At 45.1% G+C, this 13,874-nt stretch overlaps 1 protein-coding gene across 6 annotated transcripts in view; it reads right to left on the bottom strand.

Annotated features, from left to right (window-relative positions):
* The window catches only part of MBNL2 (muscleblind like splicing regulator 2), a 106,293-nt gene extending 97,465 nt beyond the window's left edge, over window positions 1-8,828 (bottom strand). For all 6 annotated transcript variants that reach the window (XM_063149561.1, XM_063149560.1, XM_063149565.1 and 3 more), the window contains exon 1: window positions 8,716-8,828. The gene's annotated coding sequence lies outside the window, so the exon portion shown is untranslated. The remainder of the gene's footprint in view (window positions 1-8,715) is intronic.
* Window positions 8,829-13,874: the final 5,046 nt, after the last annotated feature.

Here is a 13,874-nt window from a genome sequence, read left to right as displayed (position 1 = left end):
GTGTGGGATAAAATGGCATCCAACAGCATGACCTCTGAAAATAGCATGTTTCAAGTAGCACATGTCAATATTTAATCCCACCACCAGAAAAATGAAACAAATTACAGAAAAAAATTCTTCAAATTTCAAAATGCATACAGGACTTCATTCACGAGAGACCCAGAGATGGAAAGGAGAGTTTATTTGTAGGGAAATGCCTATAAAGGGATAGCATCCAGCTTTCTAACATAGCTACTTCATCCATTCTCTGTTTTTCTTCAACTCTCCCCTTCCCCCCTCTCTCTCTCAAAAAAAAAGTGTTATAAATTGACAAAACCATTCATTTGGCTGTTCCCCCTCATATCAGCTCTAATAAGGATTAATAAAACCACTAACACATATTAGTAGAGCCACAATACAATTAGAACATATCCCATCCGCTACCTTTAGCTTACCTAAAGGTAGTACTACTAAGGAAAGGGGAAAACAGGGGAAAAGTACAAGATTAAGACTGCACTGGTCTCTTGCTGTGGGGTGTATAGTCTTATAAACTTAAGATTTGAAACTAAATTTCACTGCAGACCACCTGCCCTTTTGGCAACTGTAAGGCCACCTCATGCCCCAAAGCTATCTTCAGCAGACCCACAAGGAGAGGTTTGCCTGTTAGGGCAGGATTGCATTAACCACCAAAGAGTTCTGTCCCTTCCTTCAGGGACAGGTAAGAACAAAAGAAGCCTGTTGACAAAAATATTCTGCTGATCCTCAGGTCATAAATGCTTAGATGAACAATACTGATCTAAGTACAGTAGACTGAAACATTACTGGATGAACTACATGAAAGTAAGTTTACCACCAAGCATCCCACAGTAGCTGGTCTGCTCAGTCCAAAGTTGTCCAAAAAATTCTTTATTGGAGAAGGAAGGTGTGGGGGGAATTCTCCTAGAAACTTTGATTGTAAGGAACCTAAGGGGCTTTCTTACCTAGTCCAGCTTCTGCCTCAAAGGAAAACTATCATCAAGAGCAGACCGGGTCAGCATGGCTTTGCCTTGATGAGTCCTGAGAAGCTCAGAGGGCAGGAACTTGCTCCTCTGGACACTCTGCTGGTGTGCTGCACTGCTGAACTAGTAACAAGATTTTTCCAACATCCAACCTGAATCTCCAAAGAAACAACTGATTGCCATTCTCCCTTGGTGTCACCTGGCACTACAAAGCACAGTTTGGTCCTACTATTTTTATAATCATCCTCCAATAGCTGTAACAAATGAGCCCAGCTCCCTCAACCTAGACAAGTACTCATAAAAGTAACTTTTCACTGGACCTAGACATGGCAATGGAACTTCATCTGAGCTAGAAGTACTGCCTTGACAAAGGCTGTGACCATGTGCTCAATTAACACTGGATGAACTAGAAACACTTCTGCTTTTCCCTTTACTACTGGCTGCACATACAAGGGACTACTACTCAGATGTTTTGCATTTGTTTCTTTTGATTCCTCTTTGTACTGCTGACAGAAGGGATATGTTAAAAGCCTTGCATTCTGTACAGAAATGTCCATAAAATTTCAGACCTTTCTATTTCAGTACTCTCAGATATTCTGCATATTGAATGCACTTCTATTTTACAAAGGTATCTAAAATCAAGCCACCTAACAATAAAAAATGAAATTACTAGTGCTTATTTTCTATAGGAGTTCTTTATGGGTCCTTTAAAAACCCACAAATTTTATCCAGATGTTTCTGATTATGGCCATCTCTAAAGACTTCTTTTTGAGACAATGTAACTTCAAGAATACTGGCAGCTAAAAAAAAAGGGGGGGGGGCAGGGAGAGTCAAATCAAAAAATCTAACCTTTATGGATATCCATTCATTCTGCTCCTTTTTCAGTCTATTATGTAGAAATCAACAAATAACTAAGAACCCGCTGACAAAATCTTGCTGGAGTAAGCAAAGTGGAACTACAGCAGTTTCAATTATTCTTCCTGTTTAGAAAATTCATTATCTCAATCCTAAAAGCCTTCTGCACAGTTCTGCACTAATGACATTTTCCCCCACCCCAGTACATTTCCAGCAGCAGACAGGGACTCAGCAGAAGTGGGGACCAGCTCTAGCAGATTAGGAACTGCTCGTACCACATAAGGAAAAACACTTCAGTCATCTTTGAAATTTGTAAAGAAGTATGGTGTAAGCTTTCCAGAAAGCAAGTACAGTGCTGTAGTAATCCTCCTGTCAGCCCCAGGGCCATCACCACAATTCAGATGACCAAACTCTTCTGCTGCTTTGTGAGGGAGGAGTTTTGAGATCCACCCAGCTCTGGCCTCCAGTTATTGCCACACCATTAGTCAAGTGGCCCCTTTACAGCTCAGGAAGCAGACAGATTTTTCTTCTCCCTCCCTTCCTCTAACTCACAACAGCAAGGACAGGTTATTTTAAAATAAAAAATTACTGCCTGAAACCACCAACACCATCATCTGATGGAATGTGCCTTAATCTTAACATTACCCTGCCCTCATCCTTCCGGTCCACACTCAACACAGCTCCCATAGGAGGCATATCCAGGTCTAACCATTGCTAGGATTCAACAGCTTGTGCCTCCAAGACAAATCACATGCCTCTCTTGTGGGACCCAGCAGTCCAAATGATATGACACATTTCATCTGCCATGGTATAAACTGGATTGGGTTTTCCAAGGAATTAGAGGGATAGAACCAGGGAAATCAGATACTTTCTGGTAGCTGCAAGAAGCAGAAGAAATACTCTCCACTACGAACAGGAAGCAAAGAGCACAAAGCATTATGAAATTAAGTGAATGAATTGAGTAATGTAAGACCTAGCTCCAACTGCCAACAGGCAACACACAATCCTGAGAGTGAAATACATGATATACATTGCATCACCCAAAGCTCTCTCTAGATGAGATATAAATCCCATGTCTTTTTTCCCTGCTCCTCACAATACAGTGTCCAAGACAAGCAGACACCAAGAAGCACTTTGTTCACCTGTTCTGCAGATGTGAAATCTAAGGTGCTTATATTAAAGCATCTTTATTAGATTTCATTAACCTGAAAAAGCCAAAGCTAAAATTTATTCACTCAAAGATTACAATAAAGAAACAGCTTTAGGAAGGCTAGCATTAATATCTTGCAATGGAAGGTAGTAGAATGTCCCAGAATTACAAAGCTTGAGAATTTCAGCAGATACTTTGATACAAGGTTGAACATGATGAAATCCCAAACCTTATCACCTGGTGTTTTTTCAGAAAAGCCAATTCCTCGCAGTCCTCTTGGCACCTTCACAGACCCCACCTGGAACAACCTGCAAAGCTGATCATATTGTTGACACTTGACAGAGAAGTTGAACATTATGGATAGCACAACACCACTGCAGTTATGCAAAGAGCATTGCCTCATTCAGGGAAGTGAAAGCATGGCCAGCTTCCCAGGAACCGGAGAAAGCCTGAGCAGAGTAAAGACTGAGAAACTCCAAAATCTTGCAGATCTCATCAAGAGCAGCAGGGCAAGGGCCCGAGGGCTCAGGCCCACACATCAGCAATGATCAAAACCACAGTCAACTCCTGACAAACACTGCTCCAGTGACATACCCAACAATCACCTTGATGTTATCTGTCAGTATCTCACCACAGGCATGGGACAAAAACTCTCAAATGAGGAAATGGCCAATAAATGCTCAATAATCAAAGCCTATGCTAAGGGTTTCCATGCTCAAGGCTTGTGACATCCATACAGTCATACTGCACAGCAAGGACATACTCCCCTTTGTGAAACCTTGCGCACAGTTGGAAAGCCCTCTCAGGAAACAAAACTGTGCCTCGCCCATATCCACCAACAGCCAGCTTACACAGCTCAAGGCAACCACATTTAGACATCACCCAATCTTAAAACAGCGTGTTTTTTTTTCTCTGAGACCTGAGAATTCAACCATGCTCCTTCCAGTCTGAAATCATTAACAAAATACTTGGAAGTCTTCTTCCTCCTTGAAAACATAACAGTCCTACCACTGCCGAGGAAACTCACAGTGGATATACCATCCTGAGCAACCACTGGTTAGTGCCAAATCTCCCATTCCTGAAAAAGATAAGCAACAAAACCAACTATTGCCTCACTTCAGTAAGCCCAATGGAACAGACCAAGGACATCAAACTAGAGAAAGGACATGGACCTTCCCATACTTCAAATTATCTCTTTTCAGATGAGGTATGGGGCGATATAAACTCAGCCTCACAGACCTCCTTTTTGATACCATCAGGCATGAAATATTTGTCTCTCTCCAGGGGGGATACCTCAAAAGGGCCCACAAAAATACAGTTTAGGTCCTTCCTAGATAAACTAGGGGCAATGGAGAACAGGCAGCAGTAGAAAGGTGCTTCCACATCACCTCTTCCTTCCCCTGTAGAGACCAACTAAGCTCAATTCCCTATACACTAGTTTTTAACATCAGTGTCAAACCACCAGGTGAATTAGCCAGCAACAGTCTCAAATTCTGCCAGTGTGAAAACACAACAGACCTATTTAACATTCAGCACAAACAACTGCAGCACCATCCAAGCAAGGAGGAATAGCTGAAGTTAAACCTAAACCTGGAATTCAGTGGAGAACAGAGGAAAGCCCTGTCAAGAGTTTGCAGCCACAGACAGATCCTAGGTTTGTTGCTTTAAGATACATGATCCCAGCTGGTCATAGGTCAGAAGTATTTCTGGACTTTACACTGACATTATACTTTCATACTGAAACACTACTCAATAACAGCATTGCTGTCTCAGCTCTATCTGGGCAAAGAGTCATCTGTGTCCCCATGGGCAGCCCATGAAGCCTTCCAATCTAGGAAATCCGATTACTCCGGAGCGTGTTGTGTCCTTCCCTAGGAACACGGCGTGATACCATCATCCCCCCATGTTCCAGGCTGCATCCTCCCAGAGCTCAAACATCTACCCAGTGTCCTACAGCTCCCTGAGGCCCCAGCAGGGCTGCCTTGGGCTCTGCAGAGGAACAGCCCTCACAGTCACCCAGCACGAGCCCAACGTGGCGCCACGCAGCTGCACGGCAAGATAAACTGTTGACTTCTTCAGCACTTCAAGATTTTTGAGGAGATCTACTCTTTCCTCATACCTGTAGTTGATTGAGCCATATATTTTTATTCCAAAGCCAGCTGAGTGTTTTGATACTGTGTTTCTCTAAAGCCCTAAGCCAATCGATTGTGTCAAACGCAGTTACCACAAATAATCCAACCACAATGATCAAGACAGCAAAATGCACAGGGAAAGAAAGTATCAGCAGTAGAAAAGAAAGAGATTGTTTTTGTTTTTGAAGGTTTATTCACGAGAAATGAGTGACGTGAAACTGAAAAGCATTTTTGATTAACATTCTGCCTTGACTTTCATTTCAATGACATTTTAATGAACACTTTCTAAGTAGCTCTACTTGCAAATGAACGTGGGAGAATATTGAAGAAAGGTAATGGGAGGGGAAAAGAATAATCCATCAGTCATTTTATTTCTTAGGTGCCTCTGAGAAAATAAATAAAATTCATCAGGGGAAAAGTGATCCAGCAAAGATTCGACTGTTAAAAGACATCTGGAAAGGAATAATAAGTAGAATGGAAAAGTCTGAATTATGATAGAGGGCTATGAAGAAAGATACAGTGTGATCTGGAAGCCAATTAGGAGACTTTGTAATTCTTCAAAGATGAAGGCAGTGTGTTCACATCTGTCCTGAGTACTTCAGCCACAGAGAGCTAACAATAAACTGTCAGAAAAAAATTTATAGAAGAGCAGTAAATGTGATTGTAGGACTGACTGGAGCCATGAGGAGTGATATTTCTACCCTGGTAACTGACAGCATGAAAATACCTTCTTTGATAACAAGTTTAATGTGATTCATAGTTCTTTATTTCTATTTTTATTGCCAGATTCAACAAAATTCAGAAATCCTCAAGTAGAGCTATAGTAAGACCTGTGAGGCCCTACTAAAAGGGGAGTGGGGACTGAAGGCAATATAAACAAGAAAACCGTTCATTCACCTAGCATGGAATGACTTTCAGTGAGAACATGCCAAATCTAAATAAATTAGGCTATATAATTCTACTTGGCAGCATAAGGAGTAAAATAATCATGTAGTGTTGCTGAGATTCCAAGAGCTACCCAGAGGATGCAAAAAATCTAACACCATCAGGCAGCAATGGGAATACCAATTTAATACATTTTTTCTTTCTTCCTGCCATAAATCAGGACAAAAAGTTAACAGAACTTTTTCCAGTGCCTTGTAGCCAAGCTTATAACCCAAGGAAAAGCAAGACTGAGAAGGTTCCCCAAACAGTCACACACCATTGGTGGCAGCATTCATGTACCACTTTTCTAAGGTAGGTATTACCACAGTTTAAGAACCCCTAGGTTAGGAGAAAAAGCATTCAGTACTGCACAGTACAATTCTAGAGACTGTACCAGCAGAGAAACTGCAGAGCATCTGGAGTATAAGAGATGAAAATTTCACCCACCAAGTGTTAGCAGCAAGTAGACTTTATTTTTAATCTTCTTATGACAACTGTTATTCTATAAAAGCCAAATTTAAGAAAATGATGCTCAGATGAAGATTTCAGCATCACAATCCCAAACATGCCAATTCCAAAGATTAGAGATCTTGGCAGAGTTGTTGTTGACTAAACCCAAGCCATTTCTTCAGAGAGAGGGCCATAAATATAGAGGAGATAAGTTCCAGAGGAGAAGGTATGTTGAAGTGACCCGTGTTATATCATCCACCCACCTACGTGCACAATGCAGATAGGTACCACTCCTGTGGTGACAGCAGGGATTTCACAACAGAACAGCCCATCTCTTCAGCTGCAGGAAAACACGCACCATCCCACAGGTTACCTTGCATGGACAGACAGACAGACCCCCACACTGTACAAATCACAGGGTGGCCCACTGCTATTCCAAATTTCACTGCCATGCAGATAAGCCATGGCGTATGCCTGCAACCATGGCAAGTGCCGGACTGGCATGCCCTGACTGGGAGCTCCAGCCCGTGGCAGAAGTTCTGATGCTATGATCTCCAACGAGCCCCACCGGAGCTGGCACCCCACCATCACCTTACCACTGGAGAGAGAAACCACAGGGCTGGCTCTACCCAGAGGTTCATGCATCCTCTAAAAGCATGAGGTTTACACTGCACAAAAGGGCCTTGTCCACAGCGGGAAAAACTACATCCCTTCCAGCAGCAGTATCAACTGTACTCGACAAATGCAAATAGTATCCGTGCCAAACACAAGCTACAAATTGACATAATTGATGCCGGAGCAACTATTTTTTTAACTTTAAATATACTCAGAAACTGTATGAAAGACGTTTTCCACTAGTCCTTGAGAGTAACTTTAGAGCATTTCCCAGAAGAGATGAAATATGTATTTGGCCCTAAAGCTTACCGCAGGTACCTTTTTCATTTGTGCAGCGTGGTACGTGCACACACGAAGGGAAAATAGAGGACAGATGGCTAAATCTATGCATATTTACCGAGGTACGAATACCACGTTAAAATCATAAGCACTAGGCCAAGTCACATGTTTAAAATTAATTACACTTCCGCTACTACCTACAAGTCCACACTGCTTTAAAAATCTACAAGTCTGAACAAGATACGTCAGTGTGACACGATCACTTAAGTATATTAATCCCACATGGATATCCTCTGCAGCTGAATTAAAGGCACACAAGTTATTCCTTGCTACTGCTCAAATACATATTCAGCCACATTACTGTTGTCTGTTTCCCTCCCAGCAGAAATGTAAATATGCCCAAAAGAAACAGAAAACAAAACATCTGGAAACAGAAGCCTATAGGCAACGTTCTCACAGTTCAAAAAATACATGTGCATATTCTGTGCATATGCAGACAAATACGTGCGTGCAAGGAATAAATATATAGGGTATCCACACAAAACCAGGAGTAAGAAAAACATTTAATTTCTGAGTTTTTTCCCCCCTCTGTCACATTCACCTTCACGGGTGGCAGTCCCGTGTCGTGTTCGCCCCACGAACCTGCCCAGCGCTATTCCCCGCCGCCTGCAGCGAGCCCCCGGCGCAGGGATGGAGCGGGCGGGCATGGAGCGGGGAGGGAGGATTTGGAGGAAGCCGCTGGGGCGGCCACGGCCCCACGGGGCCCTTTCCCTTTCCCTCCTTCCAGAAGTAACACAAAGTTATGACTCCCGCTCGCCGCTCTCCCCGCTCGCACGCCGTGCCAAATGCTGAGTTAACAAAACCATAAATCACCGCTGAACCAGACGCGACGGCCCGGCAGCAGCGCCCGCCGCCTCTCGCCCCGTCCCACGCCGCGGCGGCTGCCCCAGGGAAGCGAAGGGGAGGCGGGCGGCGGGGGCAGCGGGCACCCGAACGGGCGCGGGGCTCGGGGCGCCTTCCCGCGCCCTTGGCGGCGGCGGCAGCGGGGGAACGGCGACTCCAGGTGCGGCGGGACGGGCAGCGGCGGCAGCTCCCCGCGCAGGGAGGCGCCGCGGGCCGCCGCGGCCGCCAGGCTCCCCCGGGGCCGGCGGCACCGCTGCCACCACTCCCGCCCGGGGCGCGGGCACGCCGAAGTCCCGCCGCCGCCGCGCACCCGCCGCGTCCCCGCGCGGCCCGGCCCCGCGGCCAGAGGACACGGGCTGTCCCCGCGCCGCGGCCCCGCAGCCGCCCCGCAGCGGGGGTGGGCTGGCGGCGGCGCGGGCGGCTGCCTTACCTCGGAGCGGAGCGCGGAGCGCGGGTGCACCCGCTTCTCCCAGCCGGGCGGAGGCGGCTCCGCGCAGCGGCGGCTTGTCACCTCTCCCGCCGCGACCGCGACGGCGGCGGCTCCTCGCGTAGGGGCGGTCCGGCCCCTCCCTGCCGGGGCCGAGCGCCGCTCGCACCGCCCCGGGGCCGGGCCCGCCCGCCGCAGCCCGCGCCGTCCGGCCGCCGCCGGGGCCGGGGAAGGGGCAGCGGCGGCGCGGGGCCCGGGGCTGCGGACCGGCCCGCGGGGCTGTGCCTGGAGCCCGGCCCGCCTCCGGGACGGGCCCGAGCGTCTCCTCCGCAAAACAACGGGGGCAGCGGCGGGCGGGCGGTGCTGCAGAGCGGCCAAAATCCTGGGTTTGCGTCGTGTTCTTCGGCTTCCTTTTGACTGCTGGAGCTATGGCGTGTCGCCGGTTTCCGTGGACGAATTTCTGGAGGAAACAAACGCGTGGCTTGGCTCCCAGGGCTTATTCTTGCCGCGTTTTTACCCGAATTCGTGAGCAGTTTCTGTTCCTGTGAAGTGTCGTTCACAGGCAGAATGGGCTCTCTTCCCCTCGCCCGCAGCAGCCGGCGCAGGCCCCCGGTACCCCTCTGCCCCGCTCTCCCACTGGCCGCTGTCCCTGGAGCAAGGGTTGGCGCCTTTCCCTAAAAAACATGGAATATTCCCCACGCAGGAAAAGAGGGGCAGCTGCAGTGATTCCCGGTGTGCCTCCAGCCCATCAAACTGTGCTTGTGCTCGTGTGCCGGGTGAAGCTGAAGGTGCGGTGGTTCGGCGGAGCGCTGCCCGCTCTGTCCCCAGCCACCCCTGGCCCCACGGTCCCAGCGAGCCCCTGCAGGGCTGAAGCCTCGTCTGGCAAACCCCACAATTCATTTCCAGGCAGCTCGGGTCCCTGAACAGGCTCTCCAGAAAGCCAGGCAACATCCAGGGGTGAGGCCGCAGTTGCCCCGTCCTGGATGGATCTGAGCCGCTGCAGCATCCCAGTTGTAAGGGTGGTGGAGCAGGAAATAAATCAGAAAACGGCTGCAGTTCAATTTCAAGTAAATTCCTTTAGACTGTCCCTAAGGTCTTTCACAAGGATCAGTAACTGAACTGCTACTGAAAAATGTGTTGCATTTTGAGAAGAAAAGCGGCCCTTTCAAGTTAGCCACATCCTTTTGGTGTTAGGAGGCTGAAAAAAGGCAAAAAGAAAAACCTGGGGTTTTAAATTTTTTTTTTTTTAATTTAATAAATGAGCAGTCTGAAAAATTATTATTTTAAGGCTAATTGGAAACCTGTTTTAACCAGTCTGTTCAAGGCAGCCTCATGGTTAAATGTGTTTGAATATACCCAATGAAAAAATTATGGTAATATTGTTCTACTTTTAAAGGGAAAATAGAATAAATGGAGTAAACACAAAGCCAAGCTAGAGCCTAGCTGAGGATGCCACCAGGTACAGTAAGCACCCTCCCCCAGTTTGTAGGAGGAGAGAATGGCTTTGAAAAGGGTGGAAAATAAAATTTAAAACTCTGCTGCTGCTCCAGCATAACCCAGTGCTGATCATGGTAGCTTCTAGGTGACCAGAAGCAGCAACAACAACATCTCTATTCCTTCCCTCCTTTTGTATGATTTTGACCTCGGTGAATGGCAATTTTGTGAAAGAAAATAAATGAGATTGTAACTTTTTTTATCCCTGGCTCATTGTTTTTAATCTTCATTAAATGCAGAACTAAAGAAGTTGTTAAATATGCAAAAAGCCTCAACAGGAAGTTCCATCACTGAGAGTTTAGTGCACAGCTGATACCATGAAACACAGGCTCTCCGGAGGCCTTCTATTAAGCATCTATGCCCAGAAGAAGAATTAAATATAGTTCAGGCCAAATCCAACACAGGTTTTTACCCTGCTTTTAAAAACCACCCATGAGGTGCCTGTTCTCTTCGAGCAACTTAATGTGCCCATCAACTGGCTTTGAGCAAGCCCCTCTTTCTGCAAATGAACCTGATTAAATTCTGTCTTCCTCTCTTGGCTGTGGAGGATGACTGATGCTATCCTATTTCTGACAATCTTCTACATATATACATCTAAAGTTATGATGAGTTATATTTTGCCTTCAGATTTTATATTTTGATTCAAATTGCCACATTTTCTCAAACTTGTGTCATTCTTTTGCTCTCCTCCAGTCATTTGAATGAAACATCCCCAATAAGATGCTGTAGACCAGCCAAGCCTCAGAAGTAATGAAGAAAGTAGAATAATTAATGGTGACTTACATATAGAATTTTTGCCAATAAATCCCTCAGTGTGATTTGTTTTTCTTGCAATGGCAATTTCATGCTGACTCATTGAGTAGTGGATCAGTGCCAAGGGCACCCTTTCTTCACCAGCCCTTCCCTGTATGAATTTCATGCCCTCCTAAGTGCCTAGCCAGCACTTGGCCCCATCTTGTTCATTTTGCATACAAAATTGAGAGTATTTTTTAGTAGCAATAGCTTATCAATGTACATTCTGAAGTGGCTTATTGATCTTGCAGTATGGATCATTAATTTTGCATTTTTCTTTAAAAGATTATTTCTCAATCGGCTTAATGAGGCTTAGTCAATATTATCCTACTTGGAAAGGTGCAGCCTAGAAAACTGATGAGAAGACAAGACAAAGTTAAATACCATTAACTCTTTAATATTTGCAAGGATTTTTTTTTGTCTTATTTGTATTATTAATTTTTACTACAAATATACCACAAGGACTAAAGGGGTTTTACTGTTTAAACAAGATGTTTGAATAGAGCTATTTATATTTTATAAAATCATAAAATGGTATTCAGAAATTATGCTGAATTTTGCTGAAACTTGCCAGCTTATCTGTCGAATCTTTGAACAGATCCGTGTTTCTGGGCTCCATTCTCGCCTTCCCTGCTGCACCAGGGGCTTGCCCTGATGCTTCCCACTGGCCATGGAATCCAGGAGAGTCCCAGGAGCCAGCCCACAGAATGGGCCAGCCGGCGTCCATTTTCCACCAGCAGCCATCCCCCGCCCAGTGGTGCCCTCATGTGTCTCCACACGTGAATTTCAAACCCTGGGATTCCAGGAATTCGTTCGACTTATGTGTCACTAGAAACACGGCACACGCATTCTCTGTGCCGTGCAGCGCCTTTCTCTCCACCCTAAAATCGGTTTGGGAATTTCCTACAAGGGAAGGAGGTATGGAGGGAAATACCGTTTGTCCATACCGGCATAATCTGGGTTTTTATTTGCTTTTATATAAAAATGGCTACCAAGAAAATCCAGCAGTCAGTTTCAGACCATGGCAAACTCCTAAATTCAGATATGAATTCTCCTTGCCCCTTTATTTTCAAGGCTACCAGTAAAAAGAAACTTTACAAATTACCCTTTTTTTCTATCTATATAGTCATGTACTGCAGGAAGGGAAAGTTGGCATGGTTTCACTGACATGATGCCTGTCTCCACAAGTTAAGATTAATTTGCTGTTTCAAAGGCCATCAAGCCAGTTCAAGCCTATGTCATTTTTCTAAAGCCTAGAAAAATTCAGCTGAGTATCAAGTTTTCCTGTGTGTGGGCACCAATATATGTACATACAGAGGCCATTAGAATTCATAGCTAGGGCCATAACTCATTCTTTTCCCTATTTTTTTAATAGTAAGGAGAAAACATGAACTCATGCAAGTTAATTGTGCTAATATTTTTTTATTAAATGTTGGAGCAAAAACTTATCATAAACCATTCACCCAAAATTTGTGCAATGCCATCATCCAAGGAAACAAAGTCTGCAAGCTGCTGCTTCTGCACAAGTTTTGCAATGTCTTTTTTTCATGTATGCAACATTAAATTTGTTCCTGCGACAATTGCAGCATCTGCCCCATCTGTTCAGGATGCTCTTGGGAAATAACACTTCAAATACATTCACGATACATTTATTAGGAAGTTTTGCAGTCTTTCATTATTTCAGGACTCAAGGCCATATTGAGTCAATAGATTACAGATATACCACGTGCCATGTGCAATTAAATTTTCTCAAGGCACAGCCACAGAGAGCCAGCCCAATGACACTGTTCTCAATTTCAGTAATCACAGCAGAAGCTGTCTTACCCCACAGCAGACTGAGCTTTGCATGTTATGCTCAAAGAAATGGAGAAGCTGAAGTTGACCAAAGGCCTGGTAGGGGCTGGCTTCTTCTTTAATCTGTAGTGGTGCCATATTGGCAGGTGATCCTAAGAGAAAACCACTGCCCTGTTCTTCAGAGGAAGACAGAATACCTCTGACTTGGAAGCAAATTATTTCCCATTTATAGATTAATTGAATTCTTTGCAACTTTATTCACTGTGTGAAAAAGCTGTAGAAGATGAGTATGTGAGAAGAAAGATTCTCCATATAATTGCAGAAAATGAGTGCTTCCCACCAATATTCCAGCTCATTTCTAGTGTGTCAGAGTAACCCTCTACCCACAAAGTACAATTGGGCTATTGTGCAGCAGAAAGAAGTCTTTCCATACTGTGACAGCCAACCAGCTGAAGCCCAGACATACAAGATTTTAATACATTCAGGGTTTTAATGAAGAGCTGTAAATGAAATGAGCATGCTCAGGGCAGTACAGTGCTCATGTCCTCCAAGAGGACTGCAGAGGGACATCTCCATTCTACCTACACATGACTCTTCTCCGACCCTGACTCTTCCTGAGTCTGTGATCAAGTCACACTTGGTGTTGCATGCACATGGCTAAACTTTCTTCTAGTTTACTTTCTTTCTTAGAGCTGGCCACATTTGTTCTGCCTAGTGTGCACAGTTATTCCCTGCTCTTAGAACATGGTGATGGTGTGAGTTTGCATGTTCAGTATTGTCTGAAGGTGTGTCATGCAACCATTCCATGTGGTAGGTAGTCATTAAACAGGGCAGAGAAAAGAAGACTGCCCGTGCTGAGCCTGTACTCTTGCCCTGTGCAGTTTACTTTTATACATGTAACATCACAGAGTTTTCTGATCCTGAGTTTTCTACTCTATACATACAGCTAATGTTGCCAGATCCCATGTGTAATTCATTGTATTTGACCTTTTTAATTTTACTTTTTTTTGTCAGATTGTGTCTCTCAATGAGATGATTCAGATTCACTGGCAAAAGCAGTACATGCTCTGCAGTATTTACTA

Source organism: Melospiza melodia, chromosome 2 (genome assembly GCF_035770615.1).
Source record: "Melospiza melodia melodia isolate bMelMel2 chromosome 2, bMelMel2.pri, whole genome shotgun sequence".
Classification (NCBI taxonomy): domain Eukaryota; kingdom Metazoa; phylum Chordata; class Aves; order Passeriformes; family Passerellidae; genus Melospiza; species Melospiza melodia.
This window is presented reverse-complemented; position numbering and strand designations above follow the sequence as displayed.